Genomic DNA, 26,602 nt, shown 5'->3' with positions numbered 1-26,602 from the left:
ACAGTGCCGTGTGTGTGTGTATCTGCACGCTGGTATAGGGTGTGTATTGAGTCACAGTGAGGGGAGTGTGTGTGTGTGCTGGTATATGCTGCGCATTGAGTCACAGGTATGTGTGGGTGTGTGTGTGTGGTACAGGCTGTGTGTTGAGTCACAGGTGTGTGTGTGTATGCTGGTGCAGGCTGTGCATTGAGTCACAGTGAGGTGTGTGTTTTTCTATGTGCCAGTAAGGACGGTGCATTGAGTTGCACTGAGCCATGTATGTGTGTATGTGTATGTGCTGGTATACACTGTGTATTCAGTCACAGTCAGTTGTGTGTGTGTGTGTGCTGGTATAGACTGCATTGAGTCACAACCATGTGTGTGTGAGAGTGTGTGTCTGTGTGCTGTTATAGGCTTTGCACTGAATCACAGTAAGCCGTCTATGTGTGTTTGTATGTGTGTTCAGTTATGGACGGTGCATTGAATCATAGTGAGCAGTGTGTATGTGTGTGTGTGTCTGTGTGTGTGTGCACGGGTGCTAATTTAGGCTGTGCCTTGAGTCACAGTGAGCCATGTGTGTGTGTGTTTGTGCTGGTATAGACTGTGCAGTGAGTCACAGTAGGTGTGTGTGTCTGTGCTCGTATAGGCTGAGCATTGAGTCACAGTGAGGTGTGTGTCTGCGTATTTGTGTGTGTGTATGTGTTGTGGTATAGGCTCTGCAATGAGTCACCGTGAGCTGTGAGTGTGTGTTTCTGTGTGTGTGTGTGCTGGTATAAGTTGAGCATTGAGTCACAGTGAGGCCTGTGTGTGTGCCGGTAGAGGCTATGCATTGAGTCACAGATGTGTGTATGTGTCTGTGTGTGTGTGCAGGTATTGACCGGGCATTGAGCCACAGTGACGCGTGTGCGTGTGTTTGTGTTTGTGTGTGTGTATCTGCTGGTATGGAAAGAGCATTGAATCACACTGGGCCGTGTCTGTGTGTGTGTGTGTGTGTGTGTGTGTGCTGGTATACACCCTGCATTGAGTCACAGTGAGCCGTGTGTGTGTGTGCTGCTATAGTCTGAGCATTGAGTCACAGTGCGGTGCGTGTGTGTATGTGCTGCTTATAGACTGTGCATTGAGTCACAGTCAGCTGTGTTTTGTGTTTCTGTGTGCTGGTATAGACTGCACTGAGTCACAATCAGCCGTGTGTGTGTGTGTGTGTGTATGGAGGTATAGACTGTGCATTGAGTCACAGTGGGGTGTGTGTGTGTGTCTGCATCTGTGTGTGCTGGTAGAGACTCTGCATTGAATCACAGTGAGCCATGTGTGTGTGCTGGCATAAGCTGCTCATTGACTCATAGTGAGCCGTTTGGGAGTGCTCAGGTATAGCCTGAGCATTGAGTCACAGTGAGTTGCATGTGTGTGTGTGTGTGTGTGTGCGACTTATAGACTGTGCATGGAATCACAGTCAGGTGTGTTTGTGTGCGTGTGTGCTGGTATAGGCTGTGCACTGAGTCACAGTGAGCTGTGTTTGTTTGTGTGGTCTGGTATATGCTGTGCATTGAGTCACACTGAGCCATGCATGAGTGTGTGTGTGTGTGTGTGTGTGTGTGTGTTGGTATAGGCTGAGCATTGTGTCACAGGTTTGTGTGTGTGTGTGCACATATAAACTTTGTGTTGAGCCACAATGAGCCGAGTGTGTGTATGTGTGTATGTGCTGGTATGGATAATGCATTGAGTCACACTGAGCTGGATATGTGTGTGTGTGTATGTGCTGGTATAGACTCTGCATTGTGTCAGAGTCAGGTGTTTGTGCATGCGTGTGTGTGTGTGCTGGTATAGTTTGTGCATTTATTCACAGTAACATATGCGTGCATGTGTGTGTGTGTGTGTGCTGGTATAGACTGAGCATTGAGTCAAAGTGAGCTATGTGTGTGTGCTGGTATAGGCAGTGTATTGAGTCACAGTGAGGTTTGTGTGTGAGTGTGTGTTCAGGTATCGGATGTGAAAAGATTCACAGTGAGTCATGTATTTGTGTGTGTTTGTGCTGCTATTGGCTGTGCATTGAGTGATAGGGGTGTGTGTGTGTATGTGCTGGGATAGGCTGCACATTGAGTCACAGTGAGGTGTGTGTGTGTGTGAGTGTGTGCTTGTATAGAATGTTCATGGAGTCACAGTTAGCCATGTGTGTGTGTGTGTGTGTGTTTGTGTGTCCTGGTATAGAATCTGTAGTGAGTGACAGTGAGCCATGTGTGTGTGCTGGCATAGGCTGTGCATTGAGTTGCAGTGAGCTGTTCTTGTGTGTGTGTGTGTGTGTGTGTGCTGGTATAAGCTCTGCACTGAGTCACAGTCACCCGTGTGTGTGTGTACATGCCATGCATTGAATCACACTGATGTGTGGGTGTGTGCAGGTGTGCTGGTATAGATAGTGCATTGAGTCACAGTGCCGTGTGTGTGTGTATCTGCACGCTGGTATAGGGTGTGTATTGAGTCACAGTGAGGGGAGTGTGTGTGTGTGCTGGTATACGTTGTGCATTGTGTCACATGTATATGTGTGTGTGTGTGTGCTGGTGCAGGCTGTGCATTGAGTCACAGTGAGGTGTGTGTGTGTGTGTATGTGCTGGTATAGACTCTGTATTGAGTCACAGTCAGTTGTGTGTGTGTGTGTGCTGGTATAGGCTTTGCACTGAATCAGAGTGAGCCGTCTGTGTGTGTTTGTATGTGTGTGCAAGTAAGGATGGTGCATTGAATCACAGTGAACAGTGTGTGTGTGTGTGTGTGCACGGGTGCTAATTTAGGCTCTGCTTTGAGTCACAGTGAGCCATGTCTGTGTGTTTCTGCTGGTATAGACTGTGCGTGGAGTCACATTGAGCCATGTATGTGTGCGTGTGTTTGTCTTGGTGTAGGCTGTGCATTGATTCACAGTAGCTGTTTGTGTGTCTGTGCTGGTATAGGCTATGCATTGAGTCACAGTGAGCTGTGTGTGTTTGTGTGCGCTGGTATAGGCTGAGCATTGAGTCACAGTGAGGTGTGTGTCTGTGTATGTGTGTGTGTGTATGTGTTGGGGTATAGGCTCTGCAATGAGTCTCCATGACCTGTGAGTGTGTGTTTGAGTGTGTGTGTGTGCTGGTATAGGCTGAGCATTGAGTCACAGTGAGGCATGTCTGTGTGCCGGTATAGGCTGTGCATTGAGTTACAGATGTGTGTGTGTGTGTGTGTGCAGGTATTGACTGGGCATTGAGCCACAGTGAGATGTGTGCATGTGTGTGTGTGTGTGAGTGTGTGCTGGTATAGACTGTGCATTGAGTCACAGGTGTTTGTGTGTGTGTGTGTGTGCTGGAATAGACTGTTCATTGAGTCACAGTCAGTCATGTGTGTGTATGTGTGTGTGTGTGCACTGGTATAGGCTGACTTTGAGTCAGAATGAGGTGTATGTGTGTGTGCATCTGCTGGTATATGTTTTGCATTGAGTCACAATGAGCTATGGGTGTGTGTGTGTGTGTGTGTGTGTGCTGGTATAGATTTTACCCTGAGTCACAGGGAGCCGTGTGTGTGCTGGTATAGACTGAGCATTAAGTCTCAGTGAGCTTTTCTTGAGTGTCTGTGTGTGTGTGTGTGTGTGTGTGCTGGTATAGGCTGTGCACTGACTCACAGTCACTCGTGTGTGTGTGTGTGTGTGCAGGTATGGAGGATGCATTGAGTCACAGTCAAACGTGTGTGTGTTTGGACACGCTGGTATAGGCTGTGCATTCGGTCACAGTTAGGAGTGTTTGTGTATGTGTGTGCTGGTATAAGCTGAGCATTGAGCCACAGTGAGGTGCAAGTGTTTATGTGTGTGTGTGCCGTTAGAATCTGTGCATTGAGTCACAGTGATTCATGTGTGTGTGTGTGCATGTGTGTGTGCCGGTATAGGCTGTGCATTGAGTCACAGTAACCCGTGTGTGTTTGTGCTGGTATAGACTGTGCATTGAGTCACAGCCATGTGTGTGACTGTGTGTGTGCTGGTATAGACCCTGAATTGACACACAGTCAGATGTGTTTGTGTGTGTCTGTGTGCTGCTATAGACTGTGCATGCAGTCACAGTGTGCCGTGTGTGTGTGTGTGCATGATGGTATAGACTGTGCATTGAGTCACAGTGAGGTGTGTGTGTGTGAGTGCTGGTATAGGCTGTGGACTGAGTCACATTGACCTGTGTGTGTGTGTGTGTGTGCAGGTACGGGTGGTGCATTGAGTCACAGTCAGCGATGTGTGTGTGTGTGTGTGTGCTGGTGTAGACCCTGCATTGAGTCACAGTGAACCGTGTGTGTGTGTGCTGGTATATTCTGAGCATTGAGTCACAGTCAGCTGCATGTGTGTATGTGTTGCTTATAGACTGTGCATTGAGTCACAGTCAGGTGTGTTTTGTGGTTCTGTGTGCTGGTATAGACTGCATTGAATCACAGTCAGCCGTGTGTGTGTGTGTACACAGGTATAGACTGTGCATGAAGTCACAGTGGGGTGTGTGTGTGTGTGTGCTTGTATAGAATGTTCATGGAGTCAGTGTTTAGCCGTGTTTGTGTGTGTGTGTCTGTTTGTGTGTCCTGGTGTAGAATCTGCATTGAATGACAGTGAGCCATGTGTGTGTGCTTGCATAGGCTGCACATTGAGTCGCAGTGAGCTGTTCTTGTGTGTGTGTGTGTGTGTGCTGGTATAGACTGTGCACTGAATCACAGTCACCAGTGTGTATGTGTACAGGCTGTGCATTGAGTCACACTGAGGTGTGTGTGCGGGTGTGCTGGTATAGATAGTGCATTGAGTCACAGTGCCATGTGTGTGTGTGTGTCTGCACGCTGGTATAGGCTGTGTATTGAGTCACAGTGAGGGGTGTGTGTGTCTGTGTGTGCTGCTATAGGCTGACCGTTAAGTCACAGTGATGGGGGTGTGTGTGTGCTGGTACAGGCTGGGCATTGAGTCACAGGTGTGTGTGTGTGTGTGCTGGTGCAGGCTGTGCATTGATGCACAGTAAGGTGTGTGTGTGTGTGTCAGTATAGACTCTTCATTGAGTCACAGTGAGCCGTGTGTGTGATGGCATAGGCTGTGCATTGAGTCCCAGTGAGCCGTGTGTCTGTGTGCTGGTATAGTCTGAGCATTGAGTCACACTGAGGTGTGTGTGTGTGTGTGTATGTATGTGCTGGTATGGATGGTGCATTAAGTTACTCTGAGCCGTGTGTGTGTGTGTATGTGCTGCTATAGACTGTGCATTGAGTCACAGCTGTGTGTGTGTGAGTGTGTGTGTCTGTGTGCTGTTATAGGCTTTGCCCTGAATCACAGTGAGACGTCTTTGTGTGTTTTTATGTGTGTGTGTGCAGTTATGGACTGTGCATTGAGTCACAGTTTGCCGTGTGTGTGTATGTGTGTGCTGGTACAGGCTATGCATTGAGTCACACTGAGGTGTGTGTATGTGCATGTGTGCTGGTATAGATAGTGCATTGAGTCACCGTGCCGTGTGTGTGTGTGTGTGTCTGTAAGCTGGTATAGGCTGTGTATTGAGTCACAGTGAGGGGTGTGTGTGTGTGTGCTGGTATAGGCTGCTCATTGAGTCACAGTGAGGTGTGTGTGTGTTTGTATGGTGCTGGGATGGACGGTACATTGAGTTGCACTGAGCCGTGTGTAGACTGTGTGTTGAGTCACAGTCAGGTGTGTGTGTGTGTGTGTGTGTGCTGGTATAGACTGTGCAATGAGTCACAGTTGTGTGTGTGTGAGTGTGTGTGTCTGTGTGCTGTTATAGTCTTTGCACTGAGTCACAGTGAGCCTTCTGTGTGTGTTTGTATGTGTGTGCAGATATGGATGGTTCATTGAATCACAGTGAGCAGTGTGTGTGTCTGTGTGCTGGTATAGGTGATTCCTTGTGTCACAGTGAGCTATGTGTGAGTGCGTGTTTGTGTTTGTGTGTGTTCTGGTATAGGCTGTGTATCAAGTCACAGTGAGCCCTGTATCTGTGCGTGTGTGTGTGTGTGCTGGTATAGGCTGTGCATTGAGTTATATTAGGGTGTGTGTATGTGCTGGTTTAGGGTGTGCATTGTGTCACAGCTTTGTGTGTGTCTCTGTGTGTGTATGTATGTGTGTGTACTGTTACAGGCTTTGCATTGAGTCACACTGAGGTGTGTGTGTGAGTGTGCTTGTATAGATAGTGCATTGAGTCAGAGTGCCGTGTGTGTGTCTGCACGCTGGTATAGGCTGTGCATTGAGTCACAGTGAGGGGTGTGTGTGTCTGTGTGTGCTGCTATATGCTGACCATTGAGTCACAGTGAGGTATGTGTGCATGTGTGCTGGTATAGGCTGCGCATTGAGTCATAGGTGTGTGTGTGTGTGTGCGGTTGCAGTCTGCACATTGAAACACAGTGAGGTGAGTGTGTGTGTTGGTATAGACTCTTCATTGAGTCACAGTGAGCCATATGTGTTAGAAGGCATAGGCTGTGCATTGAGTCACAGTGAGCGGTGTGTCTGTGTGCTGGTATAGTCTGAGCATTGAGGCACAGTGAGGTGTGTGTGTGTGTGTGTGTGTGTATGTACTGGTATGGATGGTGCATTGAGTTACACTGAACCGTGTGAGTGTGTATATGTGCTGGCGTAGACTGTGTATTGAGTTATAGTCTGTGTGTGTGTGCTGGTATAGACTGTGCATTGCAACACAGCTGTGTGTGTGAGTGTCTGTGTCTCTGTGCTGTTAAAGGTTTTGCCCTAAATCACAGTGAGCCGTCTGTGTCTCTTTGTATGTGTGTGTGTGTCATGTATGGATGGTGCATTGAGTCACAGTGAGCCGTGTGTGTATATGTGTGTGCTGGTACAGGCTGTGCATTGTGTCACAGTGAGGTGTGTGTGTGTGCATGTGTGCTGGTATACATAGTGCATTGAGTCACAATGCCGTGTGGGTGTGTGTGTCAGCACGCTGGTATAGGTTGTGTAATGAGTCACAGTGAGGGTTGTGTGTCTGTGTGTGCTGCTATAGGCAGACCATAGAATCACAGTGAGGTGTGTGTGTGTGTGTGTGTGCTGATATATGCTGCGCATTGAGTCACAGGTATGTGTGGGTGTGTGTGTGTGGTACAGGCTGCGTGTTGAGTCACAGGTGTGTGTGTGTGTGCTGGTGCAGGCTGTGCATTGAGTCACAGTGAGGTGTGTGTGTGTTTCTATGTGCCAGTAAGAACGGTGCATTGAGTTGCACTGAGCCATGTATGTGTGTATGTGTATGTGCTGGTATAGACTGTGTATTCAGTCACAGTCAGTTGTGTGTGTGTGTGTGCTGGTATAGACTGCATTGAGTCACAACCATGTGTGTGTGAGTGTGTGTGTCTGTGTGCTGTTATAGGCTTTGCACTGAATCACAGTAAGCCGTCTGTGTGTGTTTGTATGTGTGTGCAGGTATGGACGGTGCATTGAATCACAGTGAGCAGTGTGTGTGTGTGTGTGTGTGTGTGAACGGGTGTTAATTTAGGCTGTGCCTTGAGTCACAGTGAGCCATGTGTGTGTGTCTTTGTGCTGGTATAGACTGTGCAGTGAGTCACAGTAGGTGTGTGTGTCTGTGCTCGTATAGGCTGAGCATTGAGTCACAGTGAGGTGTGTGTCTGCGTATTTGTGTGTGTGTATGTGTTGTGGTATAGGCTCTGCAATGAGTCACCGTGAGCTGTGAGTGTGTGTTTCTGTGTGTGTGTGTGCTGGTATAAGCTGAACATTGAGTCACAGTGAGGCCTGTGTGTGTGCCGGTATAGGCTATGCATTGAGTCACAGAGGTGTGAATGTGTTTCTGTGTGTTTGCAGGTATTGACCGGGCATTGAGCCACAGTGAGACGTGTGCGTGTGTTTGTGTTTGTGTGTGTGTATCTGCTGGTATGGAAAGAGCATTGAATCACACTGAGCCATGTCTGTGTGTGTGTGTGTGTGTGCTGGTATAGACCCTGCATTGAATCACAGTGAGCCGTGTGTGTGTGTGCTGCTATAGTCTGAGCATTGAGTCACAGTGAGGTGCGTGTGTGTATGTGCTGCTTATAGACTGTGCATTGAGTCACAGTCAGCTGTGTTTTGTGTTTCTGTGTGCTGGTATAGACTGCACTGAGTCACAATCAGCCGTGTGTGTGTGTGTGTGTGTATGCAGGTATAGACTGTGCATTGAGTCACAGTGGGGTGTGTGTGTGTGTCTGCATCTGTGTATGCTGGTAGAGACTCTGCATTGAGTCACAGTGAGCCATGTGTGTGTGCTGGCATAAGCTGCTCATTGACTCATAGTGAGCCGTTTGGGAGTGCTCAGGTATAGCCTGAGCATTGAGTCACAGTGAGTTGCATGTGTGTGTGTGTGTGTGTGCGACTTATAGACTGTGCATGGAATCACAGTCAGGTGTGTTTGTGTGCGTGTGTGCTGGTATAGGCTGTGCACTGAGTCACAGTGAGCTGTGTTTGTTTGTGTGGTCTGGTATATGCTGTGCATTGAGTCACACTGAGCCATGCATGAGTGTGTGTGTGTGTGTGTGTGTGTGTTGGTATAGGCTGAGCATTGTGTCACAGGTTTGTGTGTGTGTGTGCACATATAAACTTTGTGTTGAGCCACAATGAGCCGAGTGTGTGTATGTGTGTATGTGCTGGTATGGATAATGCATTGAGTCACACTGAGCTGGACATGTGTGTGTGTGTATGTGCTGGTATAGACTCTGCATTGTGTCAGAGTCAGGTGTGTGTGCATGCGTGTGTGTGTGTGCTGGTATAGTTTGTGCATTTATTCACAGTAACATATGCGTGCATGTGTGTGTGTGTGTGTGTGTGCTGGTATAGACTGAGCATTGAGTCAAAGTGAGCTATGTGTGTGTGCTGGTATAGGCAGTGTATTGAGTCACAGTGAGGTTTGTGTGTGAGTGTGTGTTCAGGTATCGGATGTGAAAAGAGTCACAGTGAGTCATGTATTTGTGTGTGTTTGTGCTGCTATTGGCTGTGCATTGAGTGATAGGGGTGTGTGTGTGTATGTGCTGGGATAGGCTGCACATTGAGTCACAGTGAGGTGTGTGTGTGTGTGAGTGTGTGCTTGTATAGAATGTTCATGGAGTCACAGTTAGCCATGTGTGTGTGTGTGTGTGTGTGTGTGTGTGTGTTTGTGTGTCCTGGTATAGAATATGTAGTGAGTGACAGTGAGCCATGTGTGTGTGCTGGCATAGGCTGTGCATTGAGTTGCAGTGAGCTGTTCTTGTGTGTGTGTGTGTGTGTGTGTGTGTGCTGGTATAAGCTCTGCACTGAGTCACAGTCACCCGTGTGTGTGTGTACATGCCATGCATTGAGTCACACTGATGTGTGGGTGTGTGCAGGTGTGCTGGTATAGATAGTGCATTGAGTCACAGTGCCGTGTGTGTGTGTATCTGCACGCTGGTATAGGGTGTGTATTGAGTCACAGTGAGGGGAGTGTGTGTGTGTGCTGGTATACGTTGTGCATTGAGTCACATGTATATGTGTGTGTGTGTGTGCTGGTGCAGGCTGTGCATTGAGTCACAGTGAGGTGTGTGTGTGTGTGTATGTGCTGGTATAGACTCTGTATTGAGTCACAGTCAGTTGTGTGTGTGTGTGTGCTGGTATAGGCTTTGCACTGAATCAGAGTGAGCCGTCTGTGTGTGTTTGTATGTGTGTGCAAGTAAGGATGGTGCATTGAATCACAGTGAACAGTGTGTGTGTGTGTGTGTGCACGGGTGCTAATTTAGGCTCTGCTTTGAGTCACAGTGAGCCATGTCTGTGTGTTTCTGCTGGTATAGACTGTGCGTGGAGTCACATTGAGCCATGTATGTGTGCGTGTGTTTGTCTTGGTGTAGGCTGTGCATTGATTCACAGTAGCTGTTTGTGTGTCTGTGCTGGTATAGGCTATGCATTGAGTCACAGTGAGCTGTGTGTGTTTGTGTGCGCTGGTATAGGCTGAGCATTGAGTCACAGTGAGGTGTGTGTCTGTGTATGTGTGTGTGTGTATGTGTTGGGGTATAGGCTCTGCAATGAGTCTCCATGACCTGTGAGTGTGTGTTTGAGTGTGTGTGTGTGCTGGTATAGGCTGAGCATTGAGTCACAGTGAGGCATGTCTGTGTGCCGGTATAGGCTGTGCATTGAGTTACAGATGTGTGTGTGTGTGTGTGTGTGCAGGTATTGACTGGGCATTGAGCCACAGTGAGATGTGTGCATGTGTGTGTGTGTGTGAGTGTGTGCTGGTATAGACTGTGCATTGAGTCACAGGTGTTTGTGTGTGTGTGTGTGTGCTGGAATAGACTGTTCATTGAGTCACAGTCAGTCATGTGTGTGTATGTGTGTGTGTGTGCACTGGTATAGGCTGACTTTGAGTCAGAATGAGGTGTATGTGTGTGTGCATCTGCTGGTATATGTTTTGCATTGAGTCACAATGAGCTATGGGTGTGTGTGTGTGTGTGTGTGTGTGTGTGTGCTGGTATAGATTTTACCCTGAGTCACAGGGAGCCGTGTGTGTGCTGGTATAGACTGAGCATTAAGTCTCAGTGAGCTTTTCTTGAGTGTCTGTGTGTGTGTGTGTGTGTGTGTGCTGATATAGGCTGTGCACTGACTCACAGTCACTCGTGTGTGTGTGTGTGTGTGCAGGTATGGAGGATGCATTGAGTCACAGTCAAACGTGTGTGTGTTTGTACACGCTGGTATAGGCTGTGCATTCGGTCACAGTTAGGAGTGTTTGTGTATGTGTGTGCTGGTATAAGCTGAGCATTGAGCCACAGTGAGGTGCAAGTGTTTATGTGTGTGTGTGCCGTTAGAATCTGTGCATTGAGTCACAGTGATTCATGTGTGTGTGTGTGCATGTGTGTGTGCCGGTATAGGCTGTGCATTGAGTCACAGTAACCCGTGTGTGTTTGTGCTGGTATAGACTGTGCATTGAGTCACAGCCATGTGTGTGACTGTGTGTGTGCTGGTATAGACCCTGAATTGACGCACAGTCAGATGTGTTTGTGTGTGTCTGTGTGCTGCTATAGACTGTGCATGCAGTCACAGTGTGCCGTGTGTGTGTGTGTGCATGATGGTATAGACTGTGCATTGAGTCACAGTGAGGTGTGTGTGTGTGAGTGCTGGTATAGGCTGTGGACTGAGTCACATTGACCTGTGTGTGTGTGTGTGTGTGCAGGTACGGGTGGTGCATTGAGTCACAGTCAGCGATGTGTGTGTGTGTGTGTGTGTGTGTGTGCTGGTGTAGACCCTGCATTGAGTCACAGTGAACCGTGTGTGTGTGTGCTGGTATATTCTGAGCATTGAGTCACAGTCAGCTGCATGTGTGTATGTGTTGCTTATAGACTGTGCATTGAGTCACAGTCAGGTGTGTTTTGTGGTTCTGTGTGCTGGTATAGACTGCATTGAATCACAGTCAGCCATGTGTGTGTGTGTACACAGGTATAGACTGTGCATGAAGTCACAGTGGGGTGTGTGTGTGTGTGTGCTTGTATAGAATGTTCATGGAGTCAGTGTTTAGCCGTGTTTGTGTGTGTGTGTCTGTTTGTGTGTCCTGGTGTAGAATCTGCATTGAATGACAGTGAGCCATGTGTGTGTGCTTGCATAGGCTGCACATTGAGTCGCAGTGAGCTGTTCTTGTGTGTGTGTGTGTGTGTGTGTGTGTGTGTGTGCTGGTATAGACTGTGCACTGAGTCACAGTCACCAGTGTGTATGTGTACAGGCTGTGCATTGAGTCACACTGAGGTGTGTGTGCGGGTGTGCTGGTATAGATAGTGCATTGAGTCACAGTGCCATGTGTGTGTGTGTGTCTGCATGCTGGTATAGGCTGTGTATTGAGTCACAGTGAGGGGTGTGTGTGTCTGTGTGTGCTGCTATAGGCTGACCGTTAAGTCACAGTGATGGGGGTGTGTGTGTGTGCTGGTACAGGCTGGGCATTGAGTCACAGGTGTGTGTGTGTGTGTGCTGGTGCAGGCTGTGCATTGATGCACAGTAAGGTGTGTGTGTGTGTGTCAGTATAGACTCTTCATTGAGTCACAGTGAGCCGTGTGTGTGATGGCATAGGCTGTGCATTGAGTCACAGTGAGCCGTGTGTCTGTGTGCTGGTATAGTCTGAGCATTGAGTCACACTGAGGTGTGTGTGTGTGTGTTTATGTATGTGCTGGTATGGATGGTGCATTAAGTTACTCTGAGCCGTGTGTGTGTGTGTATGTGCTGCTATAGACTGTGCATTGAGTCACAGCTGTGTGTGTGTGAGTGTGTGTGTCTGTGTGCTGTTATCGGCTTTGCCCTGAATCACAGTGAGACGTCTTTGTGTGTTTTTATGTGTGTGTGTGCAGTTATGGACTGTGCATTGAGTCACAGTTTGCCGTGTGTGTGTATGTGTGTGCTGGTACAGGCTATGCATTCAGTCACACTGAGGTGTGTGTATGTGCATGTGTGCTGGTATAGATAGTGCATTGAGTCACCGTGCCGTGTGTGTGTGTGTGTCTGTAAGCTGGTATAGGCTGTGTATTGAGTCACAATGAGGGGTGTGTGTGTGTGTGCTGGTATAGGCTGCTCATTGAGTCACAGTGAGGTGTGTGTGTGTTTGTATGTGCTGGGATGGACGGTACATTGAGTTGCACTGAGCCGTGTGTAGACTGTGTGTTGAGTCACAGTCAGGTGTGTGTGTGTGTGTGTGTGTGCTGGTATAGACTGTGTAATGAGTCACAGTTGTGTGTGTGTGAGTGTGTGTGTCTGTGTGCTGTTATAGTCTTTGCACTGAGTCACAGTGAGCCTTCTGTGTGTGTTTGTATGTGTGTGCAGATATGGATGGTTCATTGAATCACAGTGAGCAGTGTGTGTGTCTGTGTGCTGGTATAGGTGATTCCTTGTGTCACAGTGAGCCATATGTGAGTGCGTGTTTGTGTTTGTGTGTGTTCTGGTATAGGCTGTGTATCAAGTCACAGTGAGCCCTGTATCTGTGCGTGTGTGTGTGTGTGCTGGTATAGGCTGTTCATTGAGTTATATTAAGGTGTGTGTATGTGCTGGTTTAGGGTGTGCATTGAGTCACAGCTTTGTGTGTGTCGGTGTGTGTGTATGTATGTGTGTGTACTGTTACAGGCTTTGCATTGAGTCACACTGAGGTGTGTGTGCGAGTGTGCTTGTATAGATAGTGCATTGAGTCAGAGTGCCATGTGTGTGTGTCTGCACGCTGGTATAGGCTGTGCATTGAGTCACAGTGAGGGGTGTGTGTGTCTGTGTGTGCTGCTATATGCTGACCATTGAGTCACAGTGAGGTGTGTGTGCGTGTGTGCTGGTATAGGCTGCGCATTGAGTCATAGGTGTGTGTGTGTGTGTGCGGTTGCAGTCTGCACATTGAAACACAGTGAGGTGAGTGTGTGTGTTGGTATAGACTCTTCATTGAGTCACAGTGAGCCATATGTGTTAGAAGGCATAGGCTGTGCATTGAGTCACAGTGAACCGTGTGTGTGTGTGCTGGTATACTCTGAGCATTGAGTCACAGTGAGGTGTGTGTGTGTGTGTGTGTGTGTGTATGTACTGGTATGGATGGTGCATTGAGTTACACTGAACCGTGTGAGTGTGTATATGTGCTGTTGTAGACTGTGTATTGAGTTATAGTCTGTGTGTGTGTGCTGGTATAGACTGTGCATTGCAACACAGCTGTGTGTGTGAGTGTCTGTGTCTCTGTGCTGTTAAAGGTTTTGCCCTAAATCACAGTGAGCCGTCTGTGTGTGTTTTTATGTGTGTGTGTGTCACGTATGGATGGTGCATTGAGTCACAGTGAGCCGTGTGTGTATATGTGTGTTCTGGTACAGGCTATGCATTGAGTCACACTGAGGTGTGTGTATGTGCATGTGTGCTGGTATAGATAGTGCATTGAGTCACCTGCCGTGTGTGTGTGTGTGTCTGTAAGCTGGTATAGGCTGTGTATTGAGTCACATTGAGGGGTGTGTGTGTCTGTGTGTGCTACTATAGGCTGACCATTGAGTCACAGGGATGTGTGTGGGTGTGTGTGCGGTATAGGCTGCTCATTGAGTCACAGTGAGGTGTGTGTGTGTTTCTATGTGCTGGGATGGACGGTACATTGAGTTGCACTGAGCCGTGTATAGACTGTGTGTTGAGTCACAGTCAGGTGTGTGTGTGTGTGTGTGCTGGTGTAGAATGTGCAATGAGTCACAGTTGTGTGTGTGTGAGTGTGTGTGTCTGTGTGCTGTTATAGGCTTTGCACTGAATCACAGTGAGCATTCTGTGTGTGTTTGTATGTGTGTGCAGATATGGATGGTTCATTGAATCACAGTGAGCAGTGTGTGTGTCTGTGTGCTGGTATAGGTGATTCATTGTGTCACAGTGAGCCATGTGTGAGTGCTTGTTTGTGTTTGTGTGTGTTCTGGTATAGGCTGTGTATCAAGTCACAGTGAGCCCTGTATCTGTGCGTGTGTGTGTGTGTGCTGGTATAGGCTGTGCATTGAGTTATATTAGGGTGTGTGTATGTGCTGGTTTAGGGTGTGCATTGAGTCACAGATTTGTGTGTGTCTGTGTGTGTGTATGTATGTGTGTGTACTGTTACAGGCTTTGCATTGAGTCACACTGAGGTGTGGGTGCGAGTGTGCTTGTATAGATAGTGCATTGAGTCAGAGTGTCATGTGTGTGTGTCTGCACGCTGGTATAGGCTGTGCATTGAGTCACAGTGAGGGGTGTGTGTGTCTGTGTGTGCTGCTATATGCTGACCATTGAGTCACAGTGAGGTGTGTGTGCGTGTGTGCTGGTATAGGCTGCGCATTGAGTCATAGGTGTGTGTGTGTGTGTGCGGTTGCAGTCTGCACAATGAAACACAGTGAGGTGAGTGTGTGTGTTGGTATAGACTCTTCATTGAGTCACAGTGAGCCATATGTGTTAGAAGGCATAGGCTGTGCATTGAGTCACAGTGAGCCGTGTGTCTGTGTGCTGGTATAGTCTGAGCATTGAGTCACAGTGAGGTGTGTGTGTGTGTGTGTGTGTGTGTGTGTGTATGTACTGGTATGGATGGTGCATTGAGTTACACTGAACCGTGTGAGTGTGTATATGTGCTGTTGTAGACTGTGTATTGAGTTATAGTCTGTGTGTGTGTGCTGGTATAGACTGTGCATTGCAACACAGCTGTGTGTGTGAGTGTCTGTGTCTCTGTGCTGTTAAAGGTTTTGCCCTAAATCAGAGTGAGCCGTCTGTGTGTGTTTTTATGTGTGTGTGTGTCATGTATGGATGGTGCATTGAGTCACAGTGAGCCGTGTGTGTATATGTGTGTGCTGGTACAGGCTGTGCATTGTGTCACAGTGAGGTGTGTGTGTGTGCATGTGTGCTGGTATACATACTGCATTGAGTCACAATGCCGTGTGGGTGTGTGTGTCAACACGCTGGTATAGGTTGTGTAATGAGTCACAGTAAGGGTTGTGTGTCTGTGTGTGCTGCTATAGGCAGACCATAGAGTCACAGTGAGGTGTGTGTGTGTGTGTGTGTGCTGGTATATGCTGCGCATTGAGTCACAGGTATGTGTGGGTGTGTGTGTGTGGTACAGGCTGCGTGTTGAGTCACAGGTGTGTGTGTGTGTGCTGCTGCAGGCTGTGCATTGAGTCACAGTGAGGTGTGTGTGTGTTTCTATGTGCCAGTAAGGACGGTGCATTGAGTTGCACTGAGCCATGTATGTGTGTATGTGTATGTGCTGGTATAGACTGTGTATTCAGTCACAGTCAGTTGTGTGTGTGTGTGTGCTGGTATAGACTGCATTGAGTCACAACCATGTGTGTGTGAGAGTGTGTGTCTGTGTGCTGTTATAGGCTTTGCACTGAATCACAGTAAGCCGTCTGTGTGTGTTTGTATGTGTGTTCAGTTATGGACGATGCATTGAATCATAGTGAGCAGTGTGTATGTGTGTGTGTGTCTGTGTGTGTGTGCACGGGTGCTAATTTAGGCTGTGCCTTGAGTCACAGTGAGCCATGTGTGTGTGTGTTTGTGCTGGTATAGACTGTGCAGTGAGTCACAGTAGGTGTGTGTGTCTGTGCTCGTATAGGCTGAGCATTGAGTCACAGTGAGGTGTGTGTCTGCGTATTTGTGTGTGTGTATGTGTTGTGGTATAGGCTCTGCAATGAGTCACCGTGAGCTGTGAGTGTGTGTTTCTGTGTGTGTGTGTGCTGGTATAAGTTGAGCATTGAGTCACAGTGAGGCCTGTGTGTGTGCCGGTAGAGGCTATGCATTGAGTCACAGATGTGTGTATGTGTCTGTGTGTGTGTGCAGGTATTGACCGGGCATTGAGCCACAGTGAGACGTGTGCGTGTGTTTGTGTTTGTGTGTGTGTATCTGCTGGTATGGAAAGAGCATTGAATCACACTGGGCCGTGTCTCTGTGTGTGTGTGTGTGTGTGCTGGTATACACCCTGCATTGAGTCACAGTGAGCCGTGTGTGTGTGTGCTGCTATAGTCTGAGCATTGAGTCACAGTGAGGTGCGTGTGTGTATGTGCTGCTTATAGACTGTGCATTGAGTCACAGTCAGCTGTGTTTTGTGTTTCTGTGTGCTGGTATAGACTGCACTGAGTCACAATCAGCCGTGTGTGTGTGTGTGTGTGTATGCAGGTATAGACTGTGCATTGAGTCACAGTGGGGTGTGTGTGTGTGTCTGCATCTGTGTGTGCTGGTAGAGACTCTGCATTGAGTCACAGTGAGCCATGTGTGTGTGCTGGCATAAGCTGCTCATTGACTCATAGTGAGCCGTTTGGGAGTGCTCAGGTATAGCCTGAGCATTGAGTCACAGTGAGTTGCATGTGTGTGTGTGTGTGTGTGCGACTTATAGACTGTGCATGGAATCACAGTCAGGTGTGTTTGTGTGCGTGTGTGCTGGTATAGGCTGTGCACTGAGTCACAGTGAGCTGTGTTTGTTTGTGTGGTCTGGTATATGCTGTGCATTGAGTCACACTGAGCCATGCATGAGTGTGTGTGTGTGTGTGTGTGTGTGTGTGTTGGTATAGGCTGAGCATTGTGTCACAGGTTTGTGTGTGTGTGTGCACATATAAACTTTTTGTTGAGCCACAATGAGCCGAGTGTGTGTATGTGTGTATGTGCTGGTATGGATAATGCATTGAGTCACACTGAGCTGGACATGTGTGTGTGTGTATGTGCTGGTATAGACTCTGCATTGTGTCAGAGTCAGGTGTGTGTGCATGCGTGTGTGTGTGTGCTGGTATAGTTTGTGCATTTATTCTCAGTAACATATGCGTGCATGTGTGTGTGTGTGTGTGTGTGCTGGTATAGATTGAACATTGAGTCAAAGTGAGCTATGTGTGTGTGCTGGTATAGGCAGTGTATTGAGTCACAGTGAGGTTTGTGTGTGAGTGTGTGTTCAGGTATCGGATGTGAAAAGAGTCACAGTGAGTCATGTATTTGTGTGTGTTTGTGCTGCTATTGGCTGTGCATTGAGTGATAGGGGTGTGTGTGTGTATGTGCTGGGATAGGCTGCACATTGAGTCACAGTGAGGTGTGTGTGTGTGTGAGTGTGTGCTTGTATAGAATGTTCATGGAGTCACAGTTAGCCATGTGTGTGTGTGTGTGTGTGTGTGTGTTTGTGTGTCCTGGTATAGAATCTGTAGTGAGTGACAGTGAGCCATGTGTGTGTGCTGGCATAGGCTGTGCATTGAGTTGCAGTGAGCTGTTCTTGTGTGTGTGTGTGTGTGTGTGTGTGTGTGCTGGTATAAGCTCTGCACTGAGTCACAGTCACCCGTGTGTGTGTGTACATGCCATGCATTGAGTCACACTGATGTCTGGGTGTGTGCAGGTGTGCTGGTATAGATAGTGCATTGAGTCACAGTGCCGTGTGTGTGTGTATCTGCACGCTGGTATAGGGTGTGTATTGAGTCACAGTGAGGGGAGTGTGTGTGTGTGCTGGTATATGCTGCGCATTGAGTCACAGGTATGTGTGGGTGTGTGTGTGTGGTACAGGCTGTGTGTTGAGTCACAGGTGTGTGTGTGTATGCTGGTGCAGGCTGTGCATTGAGTCACAGTGAGGTGTGTGTTTTTCTATGTGCCAGTAAGGACGGTGCATTGAGTTGCACTGAGCCATGTATGTGTGTATGTGTATGTGCTGGTATACACTGTGTATTCAGTCACAGTCAGTTGTGTGTGTGTGTGTGCTGGTATAGACTGCATTGAGTCACAACCATGTGTGTGTGAGAGTGTGTGTCTGTGTGCTGTTATAGGCTTTGCACTGAATCACAGTAAGCCGTCTATGTGTGTTTGTATGTGTGTTCAGTTATGGACGGTGCATTGAATCATAGTGAGCAGTGTGTATGTGTGTGTGTGTCTGTGTGTGTGTGCATGGGTGCTAATTTAGGCTGTGCCTTGAGTCACAGTGAGCCATGTGTGTGTGTGTTTGTGCTGGTATAGACTGTGCAGTGAGTCACAGTAGGTGTGTGTGTCTGTGCTCGTATAGGCTGAGCATTGAGTCACAGTGAGGTGTGTGTCTGCGTATTTGTGTGTGTGTATGTGTTGTGGTATAGGCTCTGCAATGAGTCACCGTGAGCTGTGAGTGTGTGTTTCTGTGTGTGTGTGTGCTGGTATAAGTTGAGCATTGAGTCACAGTGAGGCCTGTGTGTGTGCCGGTAGAGGCTATGCATTGAGTCACAGATGTGTGTATGTGTCTGTGTGTGTGTGCAGGTATTGACCGGGCATTGAGCCACAGTGACGCGTGTGCGTGTGTTTGTGTTTGTGTGTGTGTATCTGCTGGTATGGAAAGAGCATTGAATCACACTGGGCCGTGTCTGTGTGTGTGTGTGTGTGTGTGTGTGTGCTGGTATACACCCTGCATTGAGTCACAGTGAGCCGTGTGTGTGTGTGCTGCTATAGTCTGAGCATTGAGTCACAGTGCGGTGCGTGTGTGTATGTGCTGCTTATAGACTGTGCATTGAGTCACAGTCAGCTGTGTTTTGTGTTTCTGTGTGCTGGTATAGACTGCACTGAGTCACAATCAGCCGTGTGTGTGTGTGTGTGTGTATGGAGGTATAGACTGTGCATTGAGTCACAGTGGGGTGTGTGTGTGTGTCTGCATCTGTGTGTGCTGGTAGAGACTCTGCATTGAATCACAGTGAGCCATGTGTGTGTGCTGGCATAAGCTGCTCATTGACTCATAGTGAGCCGTTTGGGAGTGCTCAGGTATAGCCTGAGCATTGAGTCACAGTGAGTTGCATGTGTGTGTGTGTGTGTGTGTGCGACTTATAGACTGTGCATGGAATCACAGTCAGGTGTGTTTGTGTGCGTGTGTGCTGGTATAGGCTGTGCACTGAGTCACAGTGAGCTGTGTTTGTTTGTGTGGTCTGGTATATGCTGTGCATTGAGTCACACTGAGCCATGCATGAGTGTGTGTGTGTGTGTGTGTGTGTGTGTGTTGGTATAGGCTGAGCATTGTGTCACAGGTTTGTGTGTGTGTGTGCACATATAAACTTTGTGTTGAGCCACAATGAGCCGAGTGTGTGTATGTGTGTATGTGCTGGTATGGATAATGCATTGAGTCACACTGAGCTGGATATGTGTGTGTGTGTATGTGCTGGTATAGACTCTGCATTGTGTCAGAGTCAGGTGTTTGTGCATGCGTGTGTGTGTGTGCTGGTATAGTTTGTGCATTTATTCACAGTAACATATGCGTGCATGTGTGTGTGTGTGTGTGCTGGTATAGACTGAGCATTGAGTCAAAGTGAGCTATGTGTGTGTGCTGGTATAGGCAGTGTATTGAGTCACAGTGAGGTTTGTGTGTGAGTGTGTGTTCAGGTATCGGATGTGAAAAGATTCACAGTGAGTCATGTATTTGTGTGTGTTTGTGCTGCTATTGGCTGTGCATTGAGTGATAGGGGTGTGTGTGTGTATGTGCTGGGATAGGCTGCACATTGAGTCACAGTGAGGTGTGTGTGTGTGTGAGTGTGTGCTTGTATAGAATGTTCATGGAGTCACAGTTAGCCATGTGTGTGTGTGTGTGTGTGTGTGTTTGTGTGTCCTGGTATAGAATCTGTAGTGAGTGACAGTGAGCCATGTGTGTGTGCTGGCATAGGCTGTGCATTGAGTTGCAGTGAGCTGTTCTTGTGTGTGTGTGTGTGTGTGTGTGCTGGTATAAGCTCTGCACTGAGTCACAGTCACCCGTGTGTGTGTGTACATGCCATGCATTGAATCACACTGATGTGTGGGTGTGTGCAGGTGTGCTGGTATAGATAGTGCATTGAGTCACAGTGCCGTGTGTGTGTGTATCTGCACGCTGGTATAGGGTGTGTATTGAGTCACAGTGAGGGGAGTGTGTGTGTGTGCTGGTATACGTTGTGCATTGAGTCACATGTATATGTGTGTGTGTGTGTGCTGGTGCAGGCTGTGCATTGAGTCACAGTGAGGTGTGTGTGTGTGTGTATGTGCTGGTATAGACTCTGTATTGAGTCACAGTCAGTTGTGTGTGTGTGTGTGCTGGTATAGGCTTTGCACTGAATCAGAGTGAGCCGTCTGTGTGTGTTTGTATGTGTGTGCAAGTAAGGATGGTGCATTGAATCACAGTGAACAGTGTGTGTGTGTGTGTGTGCACGGGTGCTAATTTAGGCTCTGCTTTGAGTCACAGTGAGCCATGTCTGTGTGTTTCTGCTGGTATAGACTGTGCGTGGAGTCACATTGAGCCATGTATGTGTGCGTGTGTTTGTCTTGGTGTAGGCTGTGCATTGATTCACAGTAGCTGTTTGTGTGTCTGTGCTGGTATAGGCTATGCATTGAGTCACAGTGAGCTGTGTGTGTTTGTGTGCGCTGGTATAGGCTGAGCATTGAGTCACAGTGAGGTGTGTGTCTGTGTATGTGTGTGTGTGTATGTGTTGGGGTATAGGCTCTGCAATGAGTCTCCATGACCTGTGAGTGTGTGTTTGAGTGTGTGTGTGTGCTGGTATAGGCTGAGCATTGAGTCACAGTGAGGCATGTCTGTGTGCCGGTATAGGCTGTGCATTGAGTTACAGATGTGTGTGTGTGTGTGTGTGCAGGTATTGACTGGGCATTGAGCCACAGTGAGATGTGTGCATGTGTGTGTGTGTGTGAGTGTGTGCTGGTATAGACTGTGCATTGAGTCACAGGTGTTTGTGTGTGTGTGTGTGTGCTGGAATAGACTGTTCATTGAGTCACAGTCAGTCATGTGTGTGTATGTGTGTGTGTGTGCACTGGTATAGGCTGACTTTGAGTCAGAATGAGGTGTATGTGTGTGTGCATCTGCTGGTATATGTTTTGCATTGAGTCACAATGAGCTATGGGTGTGTGTGTGTGTGTGTGTGTGTGTGTGTGCTGGTATAGATTTTACCCTGAGTCACAGGGAGCCGTGTGTGTGCTGGTATAGACTGAGCATTAAGTCTCAGTGAGCTTTTCTTGAGTGTCTGTGTGTGTGTGTGTGTGTGTGTGCTGATATAGGCTGTGCACTGACTCACAGTCACTCGTGTGTGTGTGTGTGTGTGCAGGTATGGAGGATGCATTGAGTCACAGTCAAACGTGTGTGTGTTTGGACACGCTGGTATAGGCTGTGCATTCGGTCACAGTTAGGAGTGTTTGTGTATGTGTGTGCTGGTATAAGCTGAGCATTGAGCCACAGTGAGGTGCAAGTGTTTATGTGTGTGTGTGCCGTTAGAATCTGTGCATTGAGTCACAGTGATTCATGTGTGTGTGTGTGCATGTGTGTGTGCCGGTATAGGCTGTGCATTGAGTCACAGTAACCCGTGTGTGTTTGTGCTGGTATAGACTGTGCATTGAGTCACAGCCATGTGTGTGACTGTGTGTGTGCTGGTATAGACCCTGAATTGAGGCACAGTCAGATGTGTTTGTGTGTGTCTGTGTGCTGCTATAGACTGTGCATGGAGTCACAGTGTGCCGTGTGTGTGTGTGTGCATGATGGTATAGACTGTGCATTGAGTCACAGTGAGGTGTGTGTGTGTGAGTGCTGGTATAGGCTGTGGACTGAGTCACATTGACCTGTGTGTGTGTGTGTGTGTGCAGGTACGGGTGGTGCATTGAGTCACAGTCAGCGATGTGTGTGTGTGTGTGTGTGTGTGTGTGCTGGTGTAGACCCTGCATTGAGTCACAGTGAACCGTGTGTGTGTGTGCTGGTATATTCTGAGCATTGAGTCACAGTCAGCTGCATGTGTGTATGTGTTGCTTATAGACTGTGCATTGAGTCACAGTCAGGTGTGTTTTGTGGTTCTGTGTGCTGGTATAGACTGCATTGAATCACAGTCAGCCATGTGTGTGTGTGTACACAGGTATAGACTGTGCATGAAGTCACAGTGGGGTGTGTGTGTGTGTGTGCTTGTATAGAATGTTCATGGAGTCAGTGTTTAGCCGTGTTTGTGTGTGTGTGTCTGTTTGTGTGTCCTGGTGTAGAATCTGCATTGAATGACAGTGAGCCATGTGTGTGTGCTTGCATAGGCTGCACATTGAGTCGCAGTGAGCTGTTCTTGTGTGTGTGTGTGTGTGTGTGTGTGTGTGTGTGCTGGTATAGACTGTGCACTGAGTCACAGTCACCAGTGTGTATGTGTACAGGCTGTGCATTGAGTCACACTGAGGTGTGTGTGCGGGTGTGCTGGTATAGATAGTGCATTGAGTCACAGTGCCATGTGTGTGTGTGTGTCTGCATGCTGGTATAGGCTGTGTATTGAGTCACAGTGAGGGGTGTGTGTGTCTGTGTGTGCTGCTATAGGCTGACCGTTAAGTCACAGTGATGGGGGTGTGTGTGTGTGCTGGTACAGGCTGGGCATTGAGTCACAGGTGTGTGTGTGTGTGTGCTGGTGCAGGCTGTGCATTGATGCACAGTAAGGTGTGTGTGTGTGTGTCAGTATAGACTCTTCATTGAGTCACAGTGAGCCGTGTGTGTGATGGCATAGGCTGTGCATTGAGTCACAGTGAGCCGTGTGTCTGTGTGCTGGTATAGTCTGAGCATTGAGTCACACTGAGGTGTGTGTGTGTGTGTTTATGTATGTGCTGGTATGGATGGTGCATTAAGTTACTCTGAGCCGTGTGTGTGTGTGTATGTGCTGCTATAGACTGTGCATTGAGTCACAGCTGTGTGTGTGTGAGTGTGTGTGTCTGTGTGCTGTTATCGGCTTTGCCCTGAATCACAGTGAGACGTCTTTGTGTGTTTTTATGTGTGTGTGTGCAGTTATGGACTGTGCATTGAGTCACAGTTTGCCGTGTGTGTGTATGTGTGTGCTGGTACAGGCTATGCATTCAGTCACACTGAGGTGTGTGTATGTGCATGTGTGCTGGTATAGATAGTGCATTGAGTCACCGTGCCGTGTGTGTGTGTGTGTCTGTAAGCTGGTATAGGCTGTGTATTGAGTCACAATGAGGGGTGTGTGTGTGTGTGCTGGTATAGGCTGCTCATTGAGTCACAGTGAGGTGTGTGTGTGTTTGTATGTGCTGGGATGGACGGTACATTGAGTTGCACTGAGCCGTGTGTAGACTGTGTGTTGAGTCACAGTCAGGTGTGTGTGTGTGTGTGTGTGTGCTGGTATAGACTGTGTAATGAGTCACAGTTGTGTGTGTGTGAGTGTGTGTGTCTGTGTGCTGTTATAGTCTTTGCACTGAGTCACAGTGAGCCTTCTGTGTGTGTTTGTATGTGTGTGCAGATATGGATGGTTCATTGAATCACAGTGAGCAGTGTGTGTGTCTGTGTGCTGGTATAGGTGATTCCTTGTGTCACAGTGAGCCATATGTGAGTGCGTGTTTGTGTTTGTGTGTGTTCTGGTATAGGCTGTGTATCAAGTCACAGTGAGCCCTGTATCTGTGCGTGTGTGTGTGTGTGCTGGTATAGGCTGTTCATTGAGTTATATTAAGGTGTGTGTATGTGCTGGTTTAGGGTGTGCATTGAGTCACAGCTTTGTGTGTGTCGGTGTGTGTGTATGTATGTGTGTGTACTGTTACAGGCTTTGCATTGAGTCACACTGAGGTGTGTGTGCGAGTGTGCTTGTATAGATAGTGCATTGAGTCAGAGTGCCATGTGTGTGTGTCTGCACGCTGGTATAGGCTGTGCATTGAGTCACAGTGAGGGGTGTGTGTGTCTGTGTGTGCTGCTATATGCTGACCATTGAGTCACAGTGAGGTGTGTGTGCGTGTGTGCTGGTATAGGCTGCGCATTGAGTCATAGGTGTGTGTGTGTGTGTGCGGTTGCAGTCTGCACATTGAAACACAGTGAGGTGAGTGTGTGTGTTGGTATAGACTCTTCATTGAGTCACAGTGAGCCATATGTGTTAGAAGGCATAGGCTGTGCATTGAGTCACAGTGAACCGTGTGTGTGTGTGCTGGTATACTCTGAGCATTGAGTCACAGTGAGGTGTGTGTGTGTGTGTGTGTGTGTGTATGTACTGGTATGGATGGTGCATTGAGTTACACTGAACCGTGTGAGTGTGTATATGTGCTGTTGTAGACTGTGTATTGAGTTATAGTCTGTGTGTGTGTGCTGGTATAGACTGTGCATTGCAACACAGCTGTGTGTGTGAGTGTCTGTGTCTCTGTGCTGTTAAAGGTTTTGCCCTAAATCACAGTGAGCCGTCTGTGTGTGTTTTTATGTGTGTGTGTGTCACGTATGGATGGTGCATTGAGTCACAGTGAGCCGTGTGTGTATATGTGTGTTCTGGTACAGGCTATGCATTGAGTCACACTGAGGTGTGTGTATGTGCATGTGTGCTGGTATAGATAGTGCATTGAGTCACCTGCCGTGTGTGTGTGTGTGTCTGTAAGCTGGTATAGGCTGTGTATTGAGTCACATTGAGGGGTGTGTGTGTCTGTGTGTGCTACTATAGGCTGACCATTGAGTCACAGGGATGTGTGTGGGTGTGTGTGCGGTATAGGCTGCTCATTGAGTCACAGTGAGGTGTGTGTGTGTTTCTATGTGCTGGGATGGACGGTACATTGAGTTGCACTGAGCCGTGTATAGACTGTGTGTTGAGTCACAGTCAGGTGTGTGTGTGTGTGTGTGCTGGTGTAGAATGTGCAATGAGTCACAGTTGTGTGTGTGTGAGTGTGTGTGTCTGTGTGCTGTTATAGGCTTTGCACTGAATCACAGTGAGCATTCTGTGTGTGTTTGTATGTGTGTGCAGATATGGATGGTTCATTGAATCACAGTGAGCAGTGTGTGTGTCTGTGTGCTGGTATAGGTGATTCATTGTGTCACAGTGAGCCATGTGTGAGTGCTTGTTTGTGTTTGTGTGTGTTCTGGTATAGGCTGTGTATCAAGTCACAGTGAGCCCTGTATCTGTGCGTGTGTGTGTGTGTGCTGGTATAGGCTGTGCATTGAGTTATATTAGGGTGTGTGTATGTGCTGGTTTAGGGTGTGCATTGAGTCACAGATTTGTGTGTGTCTGTGTGTGTGTATGTATGTGTGTGTACTGTTACAGGCTTTGCATTGAGTCACACTGAGGTGTGGGTGCGAGTGTGCTTGTATAGATAGTGCATTGAGTCAGAGTGTCATGTGTGTGTGTCTGCACGCTGGTATAGGCTGTGCATTGAGTCACAGTGAGGGGTGTGTGTGTCTGTGTGTGCTGCTATATGCTGACCATTGAGTCACAGTGAGGTGTGTGTGCGTGTGTGCTGGTATAGGCTGCGCATTGAGTCATAGGTGTGTGTGTGTGTGTGCGGTTGCAGTCTGCACAATGAAACACAGTGAGGTGAGTGTGTGTGTTGGTATAGACTCTTCATTGAGTCACAGTGAGCCATATGTGTTAGAAGGCATAGGCTGTGCATTGAGTCACAGTGAGCCGTGTGTCTGTGTGCTGGTATAGTCTGAGCATTGAGTCACAGTGAGGTGTGTGTGTGTGTGTGTGTGTGTGTGTGTGTATGTACTGGTATGGATGGTGCATTGAGTTACACTGAACCGTGTGAGTGTGTATATGTGCTGTTGTAGACTGTGTATTGAGTTATAGTCTGTGTGTGTGTGCTGGTATAGACTGTGCATTGCAACACAGCTGTGTGTGTGAGTGTCTGTGTCTCTGTGCTGTTAAAGGTTTTGCCCTAAATCAGAGTGAGCCGTCTGTGTGTGTTTTTATGTGTGTGTGTGTCATGTATGGATGGTGCATTGAGTCACAGTGAGCCGTGTGTGTATATGTGTGTGCTGGTACAGGCTGTGCATTGTGTCACAGTGAGGTGTGTGTGTGTGCATGTGTGCTGGTATACATACTGCATTGAGTCACAATGCCGTGTGGGTGTGTGTGTCAACACGCTGGTATAGGTTGTGTAATGAGTCACAGTAAGGGTTGTGTGTCTGTGTGTGCTGCTATAGGCAGACCATAGAGTCACAGTGAGGTGTGTGTGTGTGTGTGTGTGCTGGTATATGCTGCGCATTGAGTCACAGGTATGTGTGGGTGTGTGTGTGTGGTACAGGCTGCGTGTTGAGTCACAGGTGTGTGTGTGTGTGCTGCTGCAGGCTGTGCATTGAGTCACAGTGAGGTGTGTGTGTGTTTCTATGTGCCAGTAAGGACGGTGCATTGAGTTGCACTGAGCCATGTATGTGTGTATGTGTATGTGCTGGTATAGACTGTGTATTCAGTCACAGTCAGTTGTGTGTGTGTGTGTGCTGGTATAGACTGCATTGAGTCACAACCATGTGTGTGTGAGAGTGTGTGTCTGTGTGCTGTTATAGGCTTTGCACTGAATCACAGTAAGCCGTCT

This window comes from Balaenoptera physalus, assembly GCF_965194825.1.
Source record: "Balaenoptera physalus genome assembly, chromosome: Y".
Classification (NCBI taxonomy): Eukaryota; Metazoa; Chordata; class Mammalia; order Artiodactyla; family Balaenopteridae; genus Balaenoptera; species Balaenoptera physalus.
The sequence above is the reverse complement of the archived record's forward strand: the minus strand, read 5'-3'. Positions refer to the sequence as shown.